This window comes from Hippocampus comes, unplaced genomic scaffold, assembly GCF_001891065.2.
Source record: "Hippocampus comes isolate QL1 unplaced genomic scaffold, H_comes_QL1_v1.1 scaffold94, whole genome shotgun sequence".
NCBI classification, from domain to species: Eukaryota; Metazoa; Chordata; class Actinopteri; order Syngnathiformes; family Syngnathidae; genus Hippocampus; species Hippocampus comes.
The window spans coordinates 2,563,639-2,570,935 of NW_017806059.1; positions in this window are offsets into that span (position 1 = coordinate 2,563,639).

A 7,297-nucleotide genomic window follows, 5' to 3' on the forward strand; every position below is an offset into this window, starting at 1 on the left:
TGTAGCGCTATGAAATTATTCGAATCCCATTCACAAACTGTGCAGTTTCATTTACGCGTCTGCCAGAGATGAGTCTGTGGCTGCCGTGGCGTTCTCCGCTGCATGAGTCACGTCTGCTGGTTATTATGAGTAGGATCATTTGGCTGCCCCCACCCCACCCACTTCTATTACTCCGTCTAGTGGCAACAGGCAAAATTACAAAATGATTTGGGTCTCATCCAAGCATCTTGACAAAGATCATATTTGAATTAAACCAATCCAGATGAATATAAGGGCATATTTTTGGTTGCCTTTGTGAGCATTTGCTAGAACTAATGCAAGTCAGGCCTGTCTAGACTCTCGAGCAGTGGTTCTTAACATTTTTAGAGGTACCGAACCCAACCAGTTCATATGCACATTCACCGAACCCTTCATGAGTGAAAAATAAATATATATTGTTTTTACAAATTCAAGATATTTAAAAAAAACGCATTTATTAAAAACAGAAAAAAGTAAATCAAATGTCAAGAGAGAAGTATACTTTTTTTTTTTAATTGTACGACGTACTATCACGACAGTCACACGTTGATACGAAGCGAACTACATTTCCCACAGCACTGATTGGACAAGCAATGTCATGTGATCATCTGCAGCCAGTGATGGCCAAGCGGGCGTGTCACAACTAATTAACATGTTGAGTCGCGTGTGTCTTGCCCTCCGTGGCAGAGGCTCCGTTGAACCATTGAAACCGACTCACCGAACCCCTCGGGTTCGATCGAACCCAGGTTAAGAACCACTGCTCTAGAGTATCTAAATTCTAGTGAGTAAATATCATAAGTACACCAATCATAACAGATTGGTGCAAAATCAAAAGAAATGATTTATCTGGTCAAAATTTTCATTTATCTCGTCACGGTTAATCCTAAAGTCCTCCAACCTGACACATTCGAATTTTTATTCCCCCCGGCCCCCCATTAAGAAAAATAAATAGAAAATAGAAACTCATCTATGATTTCACTTCACGCTGACTTTAACCATGTGCTGCATGATGCAGTCATACAACGCAACATACAATTTTACAAAAATTGTAAAAGTATTATTCCTGAATATTTATTTCACTTTCAACCACTCGACATGTTCAGTGGCATCAGTGCTACATACACATATAGTTCTTATTTTTTTCTTTGTATGTTTGCCCTCTATGGACAATAAAAGCGGTATTGTGCTATGACCAAAACATAAATATAAATCGATATAAATAAAACATGAATTGGAATATTTCATATCACACAATTTTTATGCTGTGTCTTTGATTTAAAGATGACAATACGCAAAAATCTACAAAAATTGTAGAAATTGTAACATATGGGGTAACCCATGTGTTACAAACATCGTAGAAATTGTAGCACAAGGGTTACGTTATACATGATCCGCTGGATGTAACTGTGCTCTATTAACTATTGTTGTTTCTTTCTGACATGCTGACACCTATTTTAAGATTAGCCGACCAGTCTATTCTAGTCTACTGTATACAGTGAAACTCCTCCGCAACGAAACCTACATGGGCAAAAATACCCCCTAGTGTGAAAAAATGTTCATGCATGAAAACCATGCCCACTTTTCTTCTCCCCCTACGACGAAAAGTCCCCCTGTTCCGTTATACGAAATCTTTTTCTCTGCTCTTGCCTTACAACGAGATTCACTACATGGAAAACAAGCCTTACGCATTGTCTAATCCAACAGCGACCTCTACTGCTTCGTTCGGAAACGGCAAAAGCAACCACCACACTGGTGTACACATGCGCAGTAGATCAGGAAGTACAGTATTTGTTATTGTTAGTTTCAGACACAGCACGAACGTTGCATTGCTAAAATGGCTACGAAACGGACCTTTGCAGACGAAGAAGTTAAGAAAAGAAAAGCATTCACGCTTTAAGACAGGGAAAAAGTAATAAAAATGAAAGATGGAGGAAGCAAAGTAAAATATATTATGCAAGAAATTGATGTAAGTGAAAGTGAATGCTGATCGTAAATTTCGCAATTTCTTTCCCGTTTTTTTTCTTTCCACACTGTGAAGTGTCAAATAAGTGTATGCTCATATTTATGCACTATGTATTGGAATAAAAATAAAGAGTACACACATACGTTGTGTGTGTGTTTGTGTGTGTGTTTACATCTGAAATAAAATTTGCTACAGTGAAAAGCCTCATGTTGTGAAAAATTTCTTGCTGCAAACATGATTTTGTTGTAGAGGAGTTTCACTGTAATGCCCTGTCGTGACTGAAAGAACAAGATCCCGAATACAAGCGGCCAAAATCTGTTTCCCCTGCAGGGTGTCCGAGCTTTCCCTTCGAGATAGGGTGAGAAGCTCGGTCATCCAGGAGGGACTCAGAGTCGAGCCCCGACTCCTCCACGTTGAGAGGAGCCAGATGAGGTGGCTCGGGTATCTGATTATGATGCCTCCTGGATGCCTCCCTGGTGAGGTGTTCTGAGCATGTCCCACCTTCAGGATTTCCCAGGGATGACCCAGGAATTTCTGGAGACACTATGTCTCTCAGCTGGCCTGGGAATGCCTTGGGATCCCTCAGGAACCGATGGAAGACGTGACTGGGAAGAGGGAAGTCTTCCTGCTGAAGCTGCTGCCTCTGCGACCGGACGCGGAATAAATAGATGTATTCTATTGTACTGGAGAGCCATCTGATGTTCCAAAATGTGCTTTTTCGGTCATGTTTTTCTGTTCTAAAAAATGTTTCATTTTTCAGGTCACACATAACAGTGAGAGTGTAGCATAGTACAGATCTCTACAAGCCTATACCTTCAAGGACTGCTATAAAAGTGTGATCAGTTTAAACATGTGAGTCATCATGCTCAGATCCCTTTTTAAATGTAATGTACCTAAACAAATGCTGACTGAATGATGATGAAAAGCTTCACAATCTCATCCTTGGCTCTTCATATCGGGGCTAACTGACTAAGTGGCATTTGGTACCTGGGCGTTTTGTGTATACTTTGTTGAAATTCTTGTCATTTCTACCATAATATGACAAAAATAACAACACATTATATTCAACAGAGATGCTAATTATTAAATGGATTAATGTGGTCAGATAGCAATAGATGATGATGGTCAAATTTGGCTTACTCTGACCGACCAATGGCGGCCGGGTGGTCGACTAGTTAGCGCGTCGGCATCATAGTGCAGAGGTGCAGCGTTCTATTCCTGCTCCGGCCTTCCTGTGCGGAGTTTGCATGTTCTCCCCGTGCCTGCGTGGGTTTTCTCCGGGTACTCCGGTTCCAAAATCATGCATGGCAGGTTAAAGGAAAGGTTGTATGTCTCTGGGTGCCCTGCGATTGGCTGGCAACCAGTTCAGGGTGGGCCTCGCCTACTGCCCAAAGATAGCTGAGATAGGCTCCAGCACACCCACCCGACCCTTGTGAGGATAAAAGCAGATCAGAAAATGAATGGATGGATGCATGACTGACCAATCACAATAAAAATGCTGATGTTGTTATTAATTTCAAATTGAATGGGGAAAAGAAACCAGCACGGCGCTTTCTGAAGGCCTTGTGCAGATTAGATTGACATAGGGGGCTGAAATTGGACAGAAAAAAAAAAAAATCTACCCTCCGCAGACATCCACAGGGGATTCAAAACAAATCTACCAAAATGAAGTGAAGACAGATGGGCATACCGGTACAATTTTACGGAACAGATATTAGAATTGAGGTTGTGAATGTGGGTCATTGTTCCTAATCATGGTAAAACCAAGCTTTGCTGGACCTGACACCACCTCAATTGAAATAATAACTTTTTTTATCACAAGGTCTTATTTGTTTGAGGATATGAATGTCATGCTTCCTCCTTGTGTGCGAGATGCAATCTGGTTACGGCAGTGACCTGATCTGTATGTAACAAAGTAAAACATAAAAACTGAGTCAACACCTCCAGTATGTTTTTCTTCTCTGCGTGTGGTTTGGACAAGCTTTCATTGTGAAAGATGCATGTTGTTATCTTTTCATTGCTTGTGGTGCATCATCAAGAAACGGTCGTGCGCTTTAAAGGTTGCTCTCTACGTGGTTCTTTTATTCGAGCATTTGCAAACAATCGAGTGTAAAATCCAAACTTTCTACTTGGTGCAAATAGGGTTTTGTCCATTGAAAGTCATGCTGTCTTTAACAGTTCTCAGACTGACACGTGCTCAATGCCCCGCACGTTCTCCACGTCATTGGGCATTCAGGGTCAAGTTCTTTATTCTGCAGTGGATCCTTCCAGTCACGAGGGACTACTTTCCTAACATCCAGGATATGGTGGTAAATGTATTAAATATTTTCCTGCTTTGACAGTGGAGACTTGGATTCATTCCTACTGCCTTGCTGAGATTTGTGTCATTTGTTTTCCCCCACATATTAGCCAAATATGGTGCATGCGTTTAGAGCAGAAAAAAACCCCAGCAGTTTGTGAGTCAGAGGTTTTTGCGCACCTTTAGGGAAACATGTTTTGGATGAAAAGACTGTCCGTGTTCATCATGAGATTAGTAATGGATACCTATTTTATCAATCTTCTGTGCAAACATACTTAGCGCAATCTAGGGAAATGTTAATTGCCTTTCGATTATGGGCTTCTCAAACTACCGTATTTTCCCCACTATTTGGCGCACCTAAAAGCATTCTGTTTTCTCAAAAGCCGACAGTGCGCTTTATAATCCGATACGCCTTATATATGGTGTTACTGTGTCTTTATATTACCCATTGAGTTGTTTCCCTGTTAGTGTTCCTATGCCATCGAGTGGTGATTATTAGCAGGAATCAATTCTAACTTATAAAGGTTCTGCCCGTCACTAATTGACATGTGCATTGGCCAATACACACTCAGACAAACAGACAACTACTATGTGAGCTCTGCTCAGCCATTATGAAACGAAGATAATACCAAAAGCATTGTTAACTACTGACTAAACGAAGGAAGAAGGAGACAAGCACGACTTCTACGGATATTTAGCCCCTTGTGGATGTGAGTCCACGAGGTTTGTGTGACTTTTTGCTGAAACAATCGTCTTCATAACTTTTGTCTTTCATTTAGTGGTTTGTAATGCCATTTTTATTTGTGCCGAGGAATAAAACTTATATTTTTATGGACTTCATGTCATGCTTCATGCTCCAACCTGAGGGAGCTACATATGGATATATATTCAGATATTTTGGATAGAGTATTTTAAATGTTCTGTAAAGCGCTTTGTTACAGCTGCCACGTTTGTGAAGGCTCCATATAAATAAAGCTTTATTGTATTGTATTCCCTTTAGAGTAGCTCCATCGAGTGGATCCACAATGCAACTGCAGCCACGCAATTGTAGCTTCTATTCTATGCGTCTTATAATGCAATGCACCCTATATGTGAAAATAGTTTTTAAAATAGGCCATTCATTGAAGGTGCGCTTTATCCTCCGGAACGCTTTACAGTGCTGAAAATACAGTGCATTACTTTTTTGTCGGTCACGACGGTTACGCTGTCAGACAACCAGATAAATATTGCTCTGTGCCTTGGACTGGGCAAGACATCACACTACAAGTCGGTCACCGACCAGACTCTGGCCAATCGGGTGCGTGCTTCCGCCAAGACTCAGACCATCAGCGCCGGTCTGTCGGGGAGGTGGGACAAGCGGCTGTCAAAGTCATGTCAACAGAGGCATTATACACATGTGCGTTTGTTCTCTGCTCAAAAAAGAAAAAAAAAAGAGACTATAGAGCCCTTCCTGGACAGTTGGCTGTCTATGCTCCAAAAAGAATTTTTTTAATGATGTCCCATTTGTTAATCAGCTACTAGCTTTGCAGTTAAGAAATGTAGCATGAGTTGAAATGCTATGTATACTTTACAATGTTTCCCCTTTTGTTCACGTCATTTTAAAAAACATTGTGATTGTATGTGTCACCTCCAACCTATCGTCATAAGTAGGAGGGCATTGTCTTACTACCGGTCCATGCTGAAGAACCAGTGGAAGCGTAGGGCCCACTACACTGATGAGACCGTGTCACGATAACTCAAACACATCTCAAAATCGGGCTACATTCGTGTAGTCCGACATCGGCATTATAGTCAGTGACTGCATCAATAGTTGGATGAGAAATGGAAAGATCGTAGATGAGCTGGTCTGACTTCCAGATTTGGTCAGGTGACTTTCAACACCCTCATGAGAGTAGTGTGGTCTGAAGAGCAGAAGCTTCTAAGCAGGTGGAGATGTCTCATGATGCCTGATTAGAATGATCAATGTTTCATCTATAGATTCTTGTGGGGGTCTTGGTAGACACTCTGAACGTCCTGAGCCTTCTTGGAGAAGACAGTTAATCAGTGTTGTTCTTTCTCAATAATTGGGTCAGTCTGTCTGGGCCAGTTGAGGTCATTTTCATGAACGGGAATCAATAAAAAATACCTTTCCACCCTAAATCTCACGTGTGTGTCAATCATCATTCCCCGCAGTCCTAAATCAACTTTGCAGTTTTGCAGATGTTGAGAATGCAGGTATTGTCCTGAGTATAACCTCATCCGTGTGGGCTGGACTCATCATCTAATTATCAGAAATTGGATCTGTGGTGGATGTGCTGAACATTCTGCCTCTGTGGGAGGACTACAGAGGTGTTCCTGGTGAAGTCAGTGGATGTGAGGCTGCCCACCGTCCCACCTGGAATCTGCTCCACAGGAAGTTTAAGATCCAGTTGCTAAGGGAGGAGTTAAGTCCCAGGGTCCACAACGTTCAGAATATGCTTGGCAGGAACTCTGATATTAAATGCTGAGCTGGAGTCAATAAACATCACTCTCACATCCAGTAGGTGTTAGCCAAGTCCAGGTGGGAGAGGGCGGTGTACGGTGAGTGTGGAAACCCTAGACACACTTTGTCTCCATGTGCGCGGGTGTTAGTTCCATTTCAACTCATTCTTACAACTTCATACTGCAGTGCTACACTCATTTAACTGTCAGTGAACAGCCTCTTTGGAGTGGTTTCAAAATCCCTGCCAAAGCATCACATGACAGGAAGATCAGGAGAACTTGCCAGCACACCTTGTTCTGTTCTACTGTCCACATTCTCCCAGCTGGTCTAGATCTGCAGTGGCACAAATTATTTACAGAGAGTCAAATGCTCCCCAACATGTCCCCCCCACTCCATTTCTTGTGTTTTCAAATAGAAGTAAAAACCATTTCCTGATTGAGACCAAGAGAGGCCATGTGTGTCGTCTTTGTGTGTGTGTGTGTGTGTGTGTGTGCGTGTGTGTGTGTGTGTGTGTGTGTGTGTGTGTGTGTGTGTGTGTGTGTGTGTTGGGAGGCCG